General features: G+C 44.5%; 1 protein-coding gene and 1 non-coding gene across 3 annotated transcripts in view; both read left to right on the top strand.

Annotated features, from left to right (window-relative positions):
• SAMD4A (sterile alpha motif domain containing 4A) overlaps positions 1-17,732 on the top strand; it is a 200,229-nt gene that overhangs the window by 80,054 nt on the left and 102,443 nt on the right. The window lies entirely within an intron of this gene.
• On the top strand, positions 3,218-3,324 carry LOC123325765. Its single transcript, XR_006540623.1, has one exon. It is a non-coding gene; the product is annotated as a U6 spliceosomal RNA (small nuclear RNA).

Genomic DNA, 17,732 nt, shown 5'->3' with positions numbered 1-17,732 from the left:
TTTATTCCTGAAGAGTTCAAAGCCCTGCCCCTGGTGTGTCTAGCATGTTCTGAGTCTGTAATTGGTTCGTCAGGTGGTTGGGACAGAGTGCTGATTAGCAGATAAAAGCAGACCACTGAGGTAGACCCTTGGGGAATCTAGCCCAGAGTTCCCTGTTCTGTGAAGATAGCTTCCATTCCAATCAAGACCACCATTTGGATCTTCTGTCTGTTCATTAATCTCAGTCCTTAGTGAGTCTATTACTGTGGGTCATGGATTTGTTCCTTGTGCATGCACATTAGCTGCATACTATTCCACGGCCAGGGGTCGCTCCCAAAGACTCTACCAGCTGTTTCCACATGTCTGCTATTGGTTGGGAAAAGGTTGGCGGGAGAGTGAGTAGGATGCATGCAAATCTGTGCCCACTAATGGAAAAATATATTCAGGTGGTGTGAGGCATCTCTGTCTGAGGACAGTCTCTTACATTGACAGCTGTGTCCTAGGTGCTGAATACAATTTTTCCCCTCAGAGAGCAGAATTACGGGGGTGCAGGCTACAAGAGTAAATGATTGAATGCAGTGCTTTATTCACTATCCGGGAAGAGTAGTAGGCATTGAGATCAGCAGCTGCCATTCTTACAAAGAAAAGCTGAGAGCAAGGGGTTGGGTGCCTGAGCAGGGCATCAGATAGGAGCGGCCCTCATGCACAGCGACATTCGGGGGCTTTCGCTGTAGCCACACATGGCAGTTCTCGCCCTGGGGTTCTTTTTTTTTTTTTTTTTAAAGATTTTATTTATTTATTTGAGAGAGAGAATGAGAGACAGAGAGCACGAGAGGGAAGAGGGCAGAGGGAGAAGCAGACCCCCTGCTGAGCAGGGAGCCCGATGCGGGACTCGATCCCGGGACTCCAGGATCGTGACCTGAGCCGAAGGCAGTCGCTTAACCAACTGAGCCACCCAGGCGCCCTCGCCCTGGGGTTCTTGAAGCATGCCCGTGACCAGTGTTTTCATCACTAAGGTCTAGATAGAAAAACCAAGCATAGTAAAGTTAGGTGATCTATTCAGCCCAGAAAGATCATGGCAAATTGAAATAACACCTGTGGATACTTTGCTCCATTGAGTTAGAGACTTGACAGGTGGCAGTGGAGGGGTGGAGATCCATAGTAGCTGAGATTCAGGCTTTGCTCTTTCTCGTGTTTCTCACAAAAGGCTGTGTGATTATTGAACATCTTGACGGAGACCCCTACTAGATGGGACGCTTATTGACAGCCTACATCCTGACCAGGGAGGGTCCTTGAAGCCACTCTTCAGCTCCCTCTGCCCGGGGTGTGGAGCTGCTGATGGCCTTGTGGGTCCCCACACCCTGCGCCACCCCTGAGAGGTCCTGACACCAAAGGGGATGCCCTGGGAAGGGCTGCTAGAATTTCCTGTACTGCTGGGGTAGTAATCCAAAGGTCACAGACTCTGCAAAGGCACCGCCTTTGTTGCTCAGTGGAAGGCCCAGAACACAGGGGTCCGAGGTAATTGATCACACTGGGGAGACTACTCCATTGAAGTTGGACATAGCAGGATGAAGGAGAAGTGACTGAACTGATTAAGAATGGGCTTAACTGAAGAGCTAAGCTGCCTCAAATCTTTTGTGGAAGTAGGCAGGATGTAAATCATAAATCATAAATAAATAAAATGCACGAGCTAAATAAAGGCCCTTTAAATCTACCATCCCTCACATCTGCAAGTGTTGCAAAGTGGCAACGAAGTGGAATTGGCCTGTGTGGATGATTTGGGTGGGCGCTCCTTGACACTGAGGCGGGATTCAGCTTCAGATACTTCTCATCCACAATATGTTTATCCAAACCCTGGATAGCAGCCAGGATGAGTAAAATAATGGACTTTGGCCCAGAGTAATGAACCAAGGCAACTAGGCTGATTTCTCAATCCAGCTGGAATTTTAGGGATTAAAGTTTTTAGTCAAATTATATATATAAAATATATATTATATAAAAATATGTACTTTATATATAATATGTAGTAACACTTTACATATAAATATAAATGTATGTGATATATATTTTTATATAATATATACTATATTAGGGCGCCTGGGCGGCTCAGTTGGTTAAGCGACTGCCTTCGGCTCAGGTCATGATCCCGGAGTCCTGGGATCAAGTCCCGCATCGGGCTCCCGGCTCGGCGGGGAGCCTGCTTCTCCCTCTGACCCTATTCCCTCTCATGCTGTTTCTTTCTCTCTCTCAAATAAATAAATAAATAAATAAAATCTTAAAAAAAAAATCTATATATATACTATGTTATATATGAACATAAATATAAAATATATAGTTTTATATATAATATATGTTTTAAACTATATATACTTATAACATGTGTTATAATATACTTGTATATATACTTATATATACTTATATATTCTGACTTTTTGGTTTTTCTCTGTTTGGCCAAAAGCATGACTACTTTTTCTTTCTGTTCTGTTTACAGCAGTGTTACTGCATCTTATGAGGAAGTTTATCCAATAGTATGTAAGATAAAAATCGAGCAGACAAAATTACCCTTCAAAGCCTTAGAAAGGCCTCAGGTTAGAGACCGACCTACAGTTTCTCCCTAGGGCCAACCTGGGCAGTTTCTTTCCTCCCTGGCATGAGAATAGCTTGTTAGCTATTTCTTTGGTTGAGTCTCACCTGAGATTCAGAGAAGCTCCCTGGGTCCACTCCCAGCCAGGCCGTGCCCTGGTCCCCCAGCACGCGGGCCAGATGCCTGTGCGCCCGGGCGGCAGGGGGCAGGCGAGGCAGCTACTCTCTCGTGGCCTCTCCCACTTCTCTGATCAGGGCAATCAGAAGCCAACTGAGACTTGTTTGTTCACAAACCTGTTTACACCAGGTGTACTTTTCCCATTTAAGACGTAACTAAATGTTATGTAAACACGTGATACATGAGTGTGAAAAGGAGAGGTGTTTCTATGAAGCTACACCATGTCTTGGAAAAACTTATCCGGGATGAACAAAAATTGTGGGCAAATTAAGATAAACAAGATAACTGCAGTTCAGATTGCTTTTCAGCTGTCTTTGGTTTTTTATCTTTTTTAAAGAAACTGGAACCTGAAAATCATAGCAGATTTCTGGTTTATACAGGAAACTGGGACTTCCAGAGAGTGGAAGACAAGGCATTGCTCCTGTACCAAATTTGTGAATGAGTGTACACTCTTATATTTAAATATCTGTGAATATAATGCTCGTTTTGGCAGCACATATACTAAAACTGGAAGGATAGAGAGAAGATTAGCATGGCCCCTGCACAAGGATGACATATAAATATCTGTGAATATATATAAGTATCAATGAATCTATCTATCTATCATCTATCTATCTATCTATCTATCTATCTATCTATCTATCTATAAGGAGAGTATCATTTTTATGATTCCATGCTTTGACCAGTTTTTCTAGACTGAGTGTCAAAGTGTCAACCAGTCATGATCTCTTTTGCAGCTGTGGCATGTTGCGTAAAATACACATGTCCACTGAGTATGTCAAGGTGCTTATACTATGCAGGTTACAAGAGAGCTGAGCCAGGCTGGGGAGGGAGCAGGAAGACACACATCTCCCTTATCATGCTCATCAAGGACCCATGTAACTGGGGGACACTGTGGGCAGACCTGTCTACTCGAGCTCTCTGACTGCACTCACTTTCTTTCTCCCACCTGCTCTCTTTTCCTTTCTACCTCTTTCTCTTCTCTCCCTAACCAATGTAGTTTAGTTCAAAGAACTCTGAAATAAATAAGGGAGAGAGCATTCGGAGTTGAACAAGAGTATATTTCAAAGTACTTGCTTCTTTTTTTTTTTAAAGATTTTATTTATTTGAGAGAGAGGGTGAGAGTGAGAGAGCACGAGTGGGGGGGGGCAGGGGGAGGAGCAGAGGGAAGGGGAGAAGCAGACTCTCCACTAAGTAGGGAGCCCGATGCGGGCTCGATCCCAGGATCCCAGGATCATGACCTGAGCCGAAGGCAGATGCTTAACTGACTGAGCCACCCAGGCGTCCCTCAAAGTACTTGTTTCCAGAAAGATAGTCTTTAGCTTAAAAAAGATTTGAAATATTTATTTGTTCATATGAACCCAACACACACACACACACACACACAGAGGAGAGAGGGAATTCCTTTAAATAATGAGATAATGAGATGCAATTTATTAATATGTGACTTCCATTTGATAGTTCAGGAATATACCTATTTCTCATGAAGTGAGATCAGGATATAATGAAAGAAATCTTATTTTAGGTGTCCTAAAATCCAGTGGGTCAATTTTCTGTCCTCTCTGGTCTAAAAACATTTTCGAAAGACCTTCCTCTGTCTCTGTGCTCTCTCTAGACTCTATATCAGAGCACAAACAAGTGCAGGAAAAACTGAGAATACCTGTAGATACCGGACACGCTAAAAGAGGTATCTGAGAGCCCTCAGGAAGAATAATATTTTACCATGAGGTAGCTTTTGTTTTTCACAACAACAGCCGTATGAATGTGCTTTAATTTATGCTAACCTGGAATGCTTAAAATCATAAAACAGGTATGATTATTAGGTTCCTATTCATCCAGGGAATGCAGATCCCAAAGATAAGTATGCCGGAACACGAACTTCATGGGAAAGTATGCATCTATCTACCTCCAACAAAAAAGAGACCGTCCTTCATTTCAGTAATAGCTCTTTGGGGTTTAATTTTGATAGATTGTGAGGTATTTTATTCTAGCACCTAAACCAGATGCTTCTCTCAAGTTAATGGGGGAACAACTGATGGCTGCCAGATTAACCAGGAAAGAAATATTTCTCTCTGCAGTTCTGGACAATAATGCAATTTAATGGCATTTCACCTGGGTGGACTTTTAAGATGGATGCATTTGTCTTTTGCCTCTCAGGGCATAGGTCCAAATTTGGAGCAGATGGTGGAAAAGATGGATGGCCACAGAGATCTCCAGGTGAAATTTGTTGGATTTCCGCAATCCTCATTAATTCCTGGTTGACTGGCATCCATCTCCATCGCTCTGACCCTCCATAATGAATTCTGATTTCTGAGGATTTTCTGGGTCTAGAATAACCAAAATGTGCTGACTAAAATCTGAACAGATTGAAAGAAGCACTCACCTGCTATTTCAGGCTTTTGGAAGAAAGGGACTATCTCAACCTGAAATCTTGTTGTTCTTACTTTGAGCAATGATGGATATTCTTTCCTGGGAATGGGACACAACTGGGCAGGGTATGAACTCGAAAGCTCAGGGAGTGAGTTTAAGAGACAAATTTCTTTTGCTGTTGTTCAGGTAAAGGAGAGACCTTTGGGTTCTTAGATTAAGTCTGATGAGAGACTCACCACCCATCACTAAGCAAGACTGACAGGGGTCACCCCAACTATGGAACGAAGTATAAGGAGAAGCAGATGATTGTGGGAAAACCCCATTGTTCCAGGCCATGGAGGTAAAGAGGGGACCCCCAAGATCAATGGAAGGAAGGACCCATGGGAAGTACGAGGAACAGCAACGCTTCATGGATTTAATTAAAACAGTGCCTATGTGAGCTTCTTGATTCATGGCCTGATATTCTCATTTACTTCCACATTAGGGTAGGCTTATTGACATAATTGTTTTTGCTTATACTGAAGCCTCTCCTGCTAACCAATTTGTATTACTATTATTTTTTATTGCAATTGTCTTAGCCCCCATTCTGAGCCAGATGTCTTCAGTTTATAAACATTGCCAACGACACTTAACTAAGAGGACAAATGATCCCCATTTACGATGAGAATTTATGTGTGATTGTGACAGGGTGAGCATTAGCCCTTTCATTGCCATAGACCTACAGACACGTATCTATCCGCACATGTTGGGAGGGAGGGAACATACCAGTAAACAAAATCTGGCAAATCATAGGTACCTAAGACCACAGAAGAAAATGCCCAGGAGATGTGCACTTAGTTTTAACAAAAGCTAAATAAGTGTGATATTTTTCAATGGGCCTTCTCTTCACCTGAGCAGAATGACAATATTTTACTAGTCAACCAAGACATACATCAAGATTTAAACCAACCTCTCACCTTTCATGCAAAGCCTAACCTCAGTGGTTATTAAAAATAAATGGGATTTAAATAAATGTAGAAGCACCTATTTTATTTCTAATTTCACACTCTTGTATTTTGCACTGTGGTTTTAGATCTGTTTGTGAAGGCTGACTGGGGCAAAAAAGCAGTCCTGAGAGACATCTGGGAAGGGACCAGGCTTTCAACTCCATGACAAAGTCCCAGGCTCTGGGTTCACCTGTTACCAACTCACCAAGTGACCTCAGTCCAATTTCCCCACTTTGAAAACCGGGCGCCTGGGTGGCTCAGTTGGTTAAGCGACTGCCTTCAGTTCAGGTTATGATCCTGGAGTCCCGGGATCGAGTCCCATATCGGGCTCCCTGCTCAGTGGGGGGTCTGCTTCTCCCTCTGACTCTCTTCCCTCTCGTGCTCTCTGTCTCTCATTCTCTCTCTCGAATAAATAAATAAAATCTTTAAAAAAAAAAAAAGAAAATGGGAACAATTACACACACTGTCTTTTTATGGGATACGGTGGTATCTATGACTGGTACCATTGGTGGCTTTAGGCTGAGAGTCTGAGGGTGTAACTCTCCTCTCTTCCTCAGGGACCGCAAGTGTAGGTCAGGGATCCAGGTCCAGGGAAGGCATTGGCTTTAATTTCTCCCTAGTCTACACAGCAGTTACGGCATCCAGTAACCCACCGTCATTCTGATTGGAGAGTCAAGGAGAGGTGCATGCCATTCCTCCACATCCTGACATTCTCCTGGATTACCAGCTCTCTTTCTGTCATATTTTCCCTGCTCACAGGGCCGGTGACCTGGGCGAAGTCTCCGTGGGCCCCCTCCTTTTGCTGTCACCTGTTATGTGTTTCACCAGTAACTGACTTCCAGGTGAATAGTAATTCATTCACAACTGTTCTCACGGGCGTTATTTTGCTTTCTCGAGAATGTTTACTAAGTTCTTACCGTGCTTACACTTTGCTGTCTTCCTCTTGTTAACTTGAGAGAACTGTGGAGAAGAGTGGGGACAGGAGTCCTCCAGACCCGGCAGCTGTCCCGTGGGGGGGGGCCTCCCTCCCGAGCCTCTGAGTCTTCAAGGCTGCCTTGCGCAGTTGTCTTCCAACTGTTCACTCTGCACCTGGTCCATCCTGCAGGCCGCCACCAGACGTCCCCCGTACCGCTGTCCTGGTATACTTTTCTCCTCAGAGCCTGTCCCTCGTTGTATGCCCACCAGCCTCCAAAACCTGAGCGCATCTCTTTTCCCTCCTGCTCTCCCCAAACCCGTTCTCTGCTGCCGCCAAAATATGCTGTTAACTAGTTCCCGAATCCTTTTGTGCCTCTGCACATTATCCGTCCTCCCCTCAATTCCATCTCCCTGCCTCCGAGCCGCCCTTCAGGACCACGCATGAATCCGGAGCCCATGAAGCCCTCCGTGACTGGCCCGGCTAGAGACCCTTTCTCTCCCCTCTGAGTTGTGGTACTGATGGTGTCATCACTCAGATGGCATGGTGTGTGGGGCCTGGCTGGGTACTATTGCTTTCTGTTGTCAACATCCCTAGAAGTATCTTGGGCTTACAGGTGAGGAAACCACAGAGAAGCTAGTGATGGTGCTGGGGCCAGAGCCCCATTCCCCAAATCCCAGACTGGTGATCTTTTTCTCCTACAGCATTTTACCTTCTGTCCTTCCTTGGAGGACAAGGACTCTACCCTGTCTATATTCTAAGTTTACATAGCATCCTATGTAGAGACTTGTATCTAGGGGACATTCAGTAAGTGTTTATTGAAAGAAAGCAAAGGGAAGAAGATAGGAAGGGGAAAAAATAGTAATAGCTAACCTTTATATGGCCCTTTTGTTTTACCTTAATCCCTTTCTAGTTTACTCCCTTTAAATCCCTAGAGGGTGCCTGGGTGGCTCAGTAGGTTAAGCGTCCGACTCTTCATCTCAGCTCAGGTCTTGATCTTAGGGTCTTGAGTTCAAGTCTTGTGCTGGGCTGCACGCTGGGCGTGGAGCCTACTTAAAAAAAAAAAATCCCTACGAAATAGGTCCTATTATTCTCAGCCCCATTTTATAGGTGAGAAGACCGAGGCAAGAGAGGCTAAGTGACTTGCCCAAGGTCACAGAGCTGGTAAGTGACAGAGTCAGGACTTGAACAGAAGGAGTCTGGCTCCTGAGCCTGTGCTCTTCTTCTACCGTGTTCTGCTGCAGGGTCATGAAGGGACGGACAGACAGGGAAAGATACAGAAAGAAGGACGAGCCTCAGATCAGTGCCCAAGACAACAGAGCAGAGGACATTTAGATTAGGCTGCCATGTTTTGTCTTCTTTTAATTTCCGTTGAGAAGGAGCACCATACATCAGAGCTATGGCCGGACTACGGAGTTTGTCCCTACCGCCTGGATTTGCTAGAAATTTGTTAGAAATTGATTGCTGTGAAACTCCTTGAACACATGGCACCCAGATTGCCTGCCTTATATTCTAGTTGCTATAGGAGGATTAGCCGGGGGACTGTTAAATAGCTCACATGCCCTCCACCTGGAGTCCCTTAGCAAGGGACTCTCTCCCCAGACGCTCCCTCCCCAGATGCTCTCTCCAGAGCAAGTGCTTTCCATGGAAGGCTGCCTTCAAGGGAACAGTCACAGACTTGAAATCACCACGACTAGAAATGAGTAGCAAATGTGTCAAGTTTGGCTAAATCAAGCTGATAAAGAATATTGAATGGGGGCTTTTATCTTTAGAAGCATGACTGTTAATGTGGTTGGTTTTTAACCAGGCTCCCAGTAGCTATTAGTATTTCTGCTCACGCTAGCACCACTCTGCCTTACACACAGAAGAATCTATCTTAAACGTACTGTGAACTTTAGAGCATGTTAACGGAAGTGGCCTATCATTCAGGAGCATGGGAAGATGATTTTGCCAGCATTGAGAGAACACTTTGCACCCAGAATCCTAGAGTGAACAGAATACTACTCCAGCTTTGATGAATCACAGCTGAATCATGTTTAAGTGCGTGCTGCATTTTGAGGGATTCCCTTCTTCCCCCCCCCACCCCTGCAGGGTGAAAAGCATTGCTCTTCCTGTGTAAAACCATTATTTACACCCAAGACCACTAAAACGTTTTTGTGGCGATGTTGTGAACGCATCAACTGGTTGTTGTGGCGCAACTAAGACAACTTTATAGGTTAATGAAAAGTGATTTATCTTTCTTCTAAGCAGAACATTTGGTTCTCTCTCTGCCTCTTTGACTCCAAGCAAATCTGTCTGGCCCCATCCCTTGCCCCCCCTCCCGCATCTGTACCACCCTCTTGGATATCTTGTGGTACATTTTTTATGACCATGGTCCTGTCTGTTCCTAGTAATTAAGAACTCTCTGAGCAATGTGAAAGTAGGTTACTGTTCATCTGGTTTCTTGGAAGCACTGGGTGTGTGCAAGGGTAATTTTTCACCTAAAAGACGAAACCAAAGAGAGAGTCCAGGAAGTAAAGAATGAATGGACCAGGTAGCTTGCTCTTCTTAGCTCCTGGGGGACTGTAGGCATTGCTGCTATAGTGGACGGAGCCCAAACCGACCCTGAAGGACGCAGATCTGCGTTCATGCTTCCGTGCTATATTTTACCAGCTTGTGACCCTGACCAGAAGAATTCGCTTTTCCAAATCTCAGTTCCCATCTGTGGACTAAGGATGACAAGGCCTAACGTACAGGGTTATTGAAAGGATTGCAGACACTGGATGTGAAGTGCCTGGCACTGGTGTGCAACCACGGCTAGTGGTTTTCCTTGTTATTTCTGCTGTTGTCCTCACTGCCATTACTACTGCCTCTCCAAGTAGCTCTTGTATCAAAACCACGTTCTTGTATATGAAGAGCCAAGGGAACTTGACCCCTGTTGCTTCCCATGCACATAGGACACAGCTTTAACCTTCCAGGCAACCTGCTTTCCTTACCAGAGCAGCTGCACGTGCTCCAAAAACAAAGGAAAATATAAAATGTGCGACTCCATAGGGATGAAAACAAAGAATGGAGTGCTTCCTCACTCCAACTGGGATCCCTTGCTGAGTGGGTACCTTCTTCCTTCCTTGCTTGCTTCCTTCCGCCCACAAATATTGACAGGTACCCACTGTGCAGGTGCAGGGCGCAGAGGTGAGCCCTAGGGGCCAGAGTTGAATCCCACATGGATTCTGTCCTTAAGAAGCTTACCATCTCCCCGGAAAGAGGAAATGCCCATAAACATCCAGGAAGTTAGGTAGAAAATGGTAGGACCATAGGAAAGACGTTACTAAAGGGCTGTGGAGTTTAAGTGAAGAGCAAAATTTTAGCTGGAGTTGGGACATGCAGGTTTTATGAAAGAGGCAGCTTAGTCATCATTAGGATCACAGATTTGAGGGTTGGGCCATTAGGTTCAAACCTTGGCCTTGCTACTTCCTTGTTTGGGCTACTTGATCAGGCTGGGTCACATCTCTGTGCCTCTGCTTCCTCATCTTTAAAATGGGTATAATAATAGTATCTACCTCTCAGGGTTGTTGTAAGGATAAAGTGAGTTGTGTGAAGTGCTTAGAACAGGTATGGATTTACCCTCCAAGCAAAGGTGGGCAGAAATATTCTTTCTAGGCGGAGGAGTAACATGAGCCAAGGCAGAGTCTGCTCTGAGGTACAGAGTTGGAGAAGGTGAGAGAGGGGGAAAGGCAGCTTGAGTTGAGACTATGGATGCTCCTGAGTGGCAGGCCAGGAACCTTAGACTTTACTGAAAATGTGAAATGAAATCAGTCTTCTAGAGTTCCATAGTCGGTGCGTGCAAAGCCAGAATCTGAACGTGTCTCAGTGTAGGTCTCTACATTTCAGTTGCAGTGAACATGGCAATGAACCAGATGCCAGCAGGCATGAAGTCGAAACTTGGATTAACAAGGCTCAACACATGGGCCTGAACTGATACCTCAGGGAAGATGGGCAGCAGAGCCCGAGTAGGAAGCGAAACCATGGAGCGAAGAGAGGGGAGGTGCAGAGGCATGGTGGGGGAGGGTGGCAGGAAATGTCACCCCATTACCCCCATCCACTGCTTCCTTTTTAGAGTACAGATTTTTTTTCTTCAGGGTAGAGTCAGCCCTTTTGTTTTTGTTTTTGTGTGTCGTTTTATTTCTTTTGAGCCTTGGGACGCGTGCGGTCATCTTTACTTTCTGTGTTAGCGTGGTAGGGAGGTGGGGATGATTAAAGCTGACCTTAGGAGACTTTGTTTTCGGTGATCTATAGATGTCAGGCTTTGTCAGGATCAGGAATGTGTTGTCCTCTGCCTCCTCTTCTATGCTCCTAGAGCAGGATTCTGTAGGATTTCGGAAAGGGCTGCATAATGTTCAACAGGGCCCCCGAGAGGATGACCTCTTCTCTTGGAATTTGTCTTTAAATGAAAATTGGAGGGTTCGAATGCCTCAGGTTTGATTTACTTTTGACTTTAGCTGTGTAAATGCTATCTTCAATTTTTAAAATAATCATCTAAGTTATTTTGAGGGAGTAATATTGTTTTCAAGTTCTTAAGTTAAATTCATGGTTTTTAACTGTTATGGGGATGTGGGGCCGTTCCTAAGACCCTGTGGAAGTCATTTAAAATTTGTTGTGGAATGGGGCGCCCGGGTGGCTCAGTTGGTTAAGTGTCTGACTTCGGTTCAAGACATGGTATCAGGGTCCTGGGATCAAGCCCTGCATCAGGCTCCCTGCTCAGCGGGGAGTCTTCTTGTCCCTCTCCCTCTGTCCCTCCTCCACTCGTTCCCTCTCTCTCTCTCTCAAATAAATAAGTAAAATCTTTTTAAAAAATAAAACTCATTGTGGAACAAAGTAGTATACAATAAATCTATATAGGTACCAAATCAAGATCAATTACATAGAATGTCTGTGTGTAGCGTGGGAACAGGGAAATGATAAAGTGCAACTCTAATGTAATCTGTTGCTCTAGAGCTCACTATGCATCTCCCCACCAAGTGACCGGGAAGGAGACACCAGCACGTCAACCACTGGAAGTGGGATCTTCTGGTCCAGGCTGCATTTCTCTTGCAGTGGAGGCTCACCCAAAGAGATCTTGAATGATCTTCAGACAGGTGCCTGGGCCCTCTCTCAAGGGTTACCTTGTAAGCTAGGAAGGTCCACAAGCACATTCCTAAATGATGGGAAGTATTTGTTTTGATTTGGGCTTTAAAGGCATTTTTTCCATACTCCTCCAATGTCTCTTTATTAAAGCGTTATATTCCAGTCTTGGAAACTATTACTTATCCGTCACATCCTTGCTGAAGAGTGAAGTTTGCCATCAGCTGTCTGACAGCCAGGTCACACCAACTTCAATGGAAATGGCACATTTTTGTCCAGAGGCAGAATTTAGCTTTTAAACTTAGGCCTAAAGGGCCTGTTTAATGTATTATGTAAGAAAGAGTGAGGTCATATAAACAGTCATGGCTCCTACCTTGAACCAAAAGTCATCCTTATTTGGTACTTCCGGAGCTGGAAAACAATACAGGCAACCAGCTCTCTCCAGACCAGGGGAGAAATAATGGCTTCCTTGTTCTAGAACCATGGGTTTTGGGACAGTGTCAGCAAAGCAGGCTGCTTGCTCCTTGTAGCACTTGAGGTTTGGACCGGTTTCATTTACCCCCTCTGTCTGCTGGGAAGGAACATTCTGGAAGTCCACTGGATCCCCACCTGCTGTCAGGACGCCTAGCATCATTGGGGGGAAGCTCTGCTGTGGGGCCCTGGGCCTTGGGTCCGGGGAGGGAGCAGCAGATCCCAACCCACCAGCCCCGCTGCTCTGCAGGACCCTTCGGCAGCTGAGTCTAAGAAGACATAGCATTACACTTCTCTTGGATCATCATTTTGGCTGAGCTAAAGGTAGATCACATTTCACCCTTAAATAACTGTCTTCTGTCTGTGTAAACAGTCACGGCCATTAGTCTTAAACTTCAAACCTCAGCCCATGGATCTGGATTGGTTTCTTTTTCAGACCTTAGCTTTGGAGGCCACTCTTCCCTGCTTTCAAGTCTCTGACGCCTCTAGCTGAGCATGCAGCCTACTCTGTGAGTCGTAAAAACACCATGCTGGGGCACACAGAATTAAAGGGGGAAGGGAATGAAGAAGATTCATTCACTTCTCCTTCCTGGGACCTAAATCCATTTTAGTATCCTACTTGCATCCAGCAAGAAATGCCAAAAGATTAAAGCATAGCGTTCTCATTCTTTTCCAAGGGAAGAAGAGGTTATGCAAAGGAGGCCTATGTCCCTGCAGAGTGGGTGAGAAGCCTGGCAAGAGGTTTGTCTCATTTAAGAAGTAAATATATTCAGTGGAAGCAAAGATGCTGCCAAGTAAATTTATTCCATTTTTAGGGAGAGAAGGACAGGAGCTTTGCTGCTCCTTTATGTTGCTTTTGGATATAAATTTCTGCATGAGGTTCTCTAAAGAAGTAAGAACGCAACAGCAGCTTGTTTAAAACTTGACCTCTTCAGCCTGCCCAGGAATTTGAGAAACAAAAGAGAAAGCAGAGGATAATTGATTCTGTTCTCTGAAGGCCCATCCTGCCACAGAACGGGATCCTGGCTTGGTTTCTACTGTGCAGGTGTTTAGTCTCTGCAGCAGGACACAGATGGAGTCTACCTTTCTGCAGATGTCTTTAAATGTCAAAAACATGGGGAGGAAACCCATTGACTTTTTTTTTTAAGTTTTTTTTAATTAACATATAATGTATTATTTGTTTGGGGGGTACAGGTCTGTGATTCATCGTCTTACACAATTCACAGCACTCACCATAGCACATACCTTCCCCAGTGTCCATCACCAGCCACCCCATCCTTCCCACCCCCCCTCCCCTCCAGCAACCCTCAGTTTGTTTCCTGAGATTAAGAGTCTCTTATGGTTTGTCTCCCTCTCTGGTTTCGTCTTGTTTCATTTTTTCCTCTCTTCCCCTATGATCCTCTGCCTTGTTTCTCAAATTCCACATCAGTGAGATCAGTTGATATTTGTCTTTCTCTGATTGACTTATTTCGCTTAGCATAATACCCTCTAATTCCATCCACGTCATTGCAAATGGCAAGATTTCATTTTTTGATGGCTGCATAATATTCCATTGTGTGTGTATGTGTGTGTGTGTGTATATATGTATATATATATATATATATATACATATATACATATATACACCACATCTTCTTTATCCATTCATCTGTTGATGGACATCTAGGCTCTTTCCATAGTTTGGCTGCTGTGGACATTGCTGCTATAAACATTGGGGTGCATGTGCCCCTTTGGATCACTACATTTGTATCTTTGGGGTAAATACCCAGTAGTGCAATTTCTGAAACCCATTGACTTTTGTCATCGTGACAGTGCAGCATATCCCTTAACATTGAGGTAGCCATGTCCCAAATGACACTCACATCAATGGGATGGAGAGAGATTTTAAAAGAAGGCAGAGAATCCCATACCATGGAAAGCAGCTTGTTTCACAGCCAGGAAACTACAGAGTCTTTCGGAAATTTCTGCTTGAGAGCTAGACGTGAAACTTATTCCTTAGCCACATATCAGGTCTGACGAAGCAACAGTGTAAGAACATGGGAATCCATGCTTCAGCAGTGGGAAGCTTCAAAGTCTTTAGTCTGTTACTAAATGTAAAATGTAGGAACCCTGTAGTTTAATCAGAATGATTGCTTCTGGGAGCGATTCAATAGAATTGTCATGTCAAATTAAGTTTTAGCAAGTTTTGTCCGATCTGGATATTCACCAGTCTGGATCCCAAAACGGTACGTGCTCGCTGCATTTATGGAAGTGAGGCTAGTCCCCTGTCCTCTCAATGAGGTCACCTTAATTGTCCTGTTTGAATGCTCCATGGCCATGGGGACCTCAGAGCCCCAGTGAACAAGCAAGGAGCGTTTTAGGAGGCAGATCTCAGGGCAGAGATCTGTCACTCACAAGGTTTAGAAAATTCAATCCTTCAGTAAGTGTCTTGCGCAGGCACGAACCTTACTAAATATAGAGGGCTAAAAGAGAATCCTTCCATGGGAGGGCTCCCTTAAATTAGCGCAGTTCATCTACTCATCTGTGTGTGCTGACTCGTGCCTAAACATTGGAAGCCAAATCCAAAAAAAGGAGAAAGCAAGCCCGTGGCTCAGTCCTAGGAAAGATGTAGAGCAACGGAGTATAATCCTAGACAGGGAAGCCAATGAGAACCAGAGCAGGCCCGTGCTGGAAAGAGGGGTGCCAGCTTCATATAATCACTCTTGTTAATTAACTTCACAGTGTGGCTTTGCAAGTGCAGTTGGCATATTCGGATTTCTCCCATTTGTCACGATTCTGCTGTTTTCAGATCATTTCATGATCCAGGTTTCAAACTTCAGATAAGATCAGAAGTTCTGAGATGTTAGCCATTGATGCTTGCTGTACTTTGAATATTTCCCCCTTGCCATCCTTCCCCAAATATGCTCAAATAAGGTATTTTTTAATAGATGGCCAGGATGACAATGTTCTAGGCCTTTACCTCTTGAATACGGGAACAACTCTCAAGGAAGAAGAGGGCTAAAGAGATTTGGAGTCCCATTTCTTAGAACGGCACCAGGGAACACGACAGAATGCAAGGGTCCCCACAGTCTGGAGCCCTGCAGAATGCATTCTGCTTCTCTCCAAAGCCAGAGCTCTGTCTGTCTATACAGTTTGTTGCTGCTGCTGAGCCCGAATTCTGGTCCCACCTCTCCCTTAGCTGACCTGTTGTCTCCCAGTGACTCCCATTCCTATGTGACAGTCAGCTAGTGGAAGACAGCTGAAGAAGAGAGCCAGGACAAGAGAAGATGTTTGGAAATGATCCAGAGGTAGCACCCTGTGTGTTCAAGTGACTGCGGAGTTGTCCTCGAAAAGCTACTATCGATCCTGGCCGTTTTAGCACACCGTGCAGTGGTTGGGTAACCAACTTGGTCATCGTGTTAGAATCCTTATAATTGCATGGATCTATGCTTGTTGCTTTTTGGAAAAATGAATTTTATGAATGTTTCTATTTAAGGAGAACAAAACAATAACAAACAAACAAAAAAAACCGCCCCAATTCCTATTACCTAAACTCCTCCTCGCACATAGTATTCTAATGCGGTTTATTCCTGAAACTGACTCATTCAGCTTTTCTCCTGGAAGTTGTCAGTATGTATGCCTGGTTAATGGAGAAAATCAGCGCAGTGCCCAGGCACAATGCCATGACTCATTCCTGGCATTTCAGGGGCTTTGTAATGGAAATCACAGTTCCAAGCTACAGTTCTTACCAAGTGGATATGTGAATATTAATGAAACAAAGCAAGTCTCCGCAACTCCTGCATAACCCCCACCAGAGATTCAGTGTTTGCTCATGAAGTGAAGGTTTTTTCTTCATAACCCACGCATGCTTGAATACCACAATATTGTTTTAATTAGTCTTTTAATTCACAGTAAAATATTTGGCTGTGGTGGAAGGAGGAAATTCTCTCCTATGTTGGAACTGTTTGGTTAAAAGGGCATTTTTGTCTACAGAATTAGTCCCCTGGGGTTTATACTAGTATCTGAATGCTTTTTAAATAGTCTCCAATGACCTGCAGCCAATTCTCGCTCATTCATACTATCTCTCTATTGATCTACCCATCTGTAATTGTGTATGTGTGTGTGTGTGGTGTACATATATTCACTTGCGTGCATGCGTGCACACACACACACACAAGCGCACATACACACACACACACACAGTCTACTGGGAAAGCATAGAAAATTGAAACCCTGAATAATCCCAGCCTTTTATTTTACCTTCCGCTTGATCCAAACTTGTCCCCCAATTTTTCTTTTCTTTTTTCTTCTTTTTTTTTTAAAGATTTTATTTATTTATTGGAGAGAGAGAGGGGAGAGAGAGAGCACAAGCAGGGGGAGGGACAGAGGGAGAAGCAGACACCCCGCTGAGCAGGGAGCTCTATGCGGGGCTTGATCCCAGGACCCCGGGATCCCCAGGACCCCGGGATCATGACCCGAGCTGAAGGCAGACGCTCAACAATTGAGCCACCCAGGCGCCCCCCCCAAACTTCTTTCAAGTAACATTTCCCCTTTGTGCTATGTAAAATTTAAAAGTAGTAAAATAGCCAAAAAATAGACAGCAGGAAGAAGTGGGGGTAACAAGGAAGACAGATATTTCAAATACTTATTTTGTTTTTGACTCGGGTTTGAATTTTGTGTCTGACCGACTGGTAGGACTTTCTGGAAACACAGATGAGCCAGTTTCTCATCATTCTTGGAGACTGGGATGGAAGGTCAAATATTTAAAATTGGTTTTTGGTGATTCTTCTATATCTACAGTCCTTTGGAGCAGGAATATTTGGGGAGCTGCTAATTGGAAAGTAGACATTGAGGAGATATTTTCAGCTAAAGAAAAGAATGAGCAATATAGCTTATAACTCAGCCACTTTATTCTGATCCTGTCTTCTCTAACAATAGCTCCCCGCTCCGTGCTCTTAAAACACAAGTGCTAATATTATGAGAAATGAGTTACATGAAAAACAGTCTAATCTTTTCTAAAAGTGCTAAAAATACCAATCTGCAACAAAGAATGTTTAAACTCTCTTCCCTTTCCAGATGATGCAGGATTGATTCTAGGCAAAGACTGGATTTCAGAGGATGCCCTGAGGCGTGGGCATGAGCGGGGGGGGGGGGGGGGGGGGGGGGGGGGGGG

This window comes from Neomonachus schauinslandi, chromosome 9 (genome assembly GCF_002201575.2).
Source record: "Neomonachus schauinslandi chromosome 9, ASM220157v2, whole genome shotgun sequence".
Lineage (NCBI taxonomy): Eukaryota > Metazoa > Chordata > Mammalia > Carnivora > Phocidae > Neomonachus > Neomonachus schauinslandi.
This window is presented reverse-complemented; position numbering and strand designations above follow the sequence as displayed.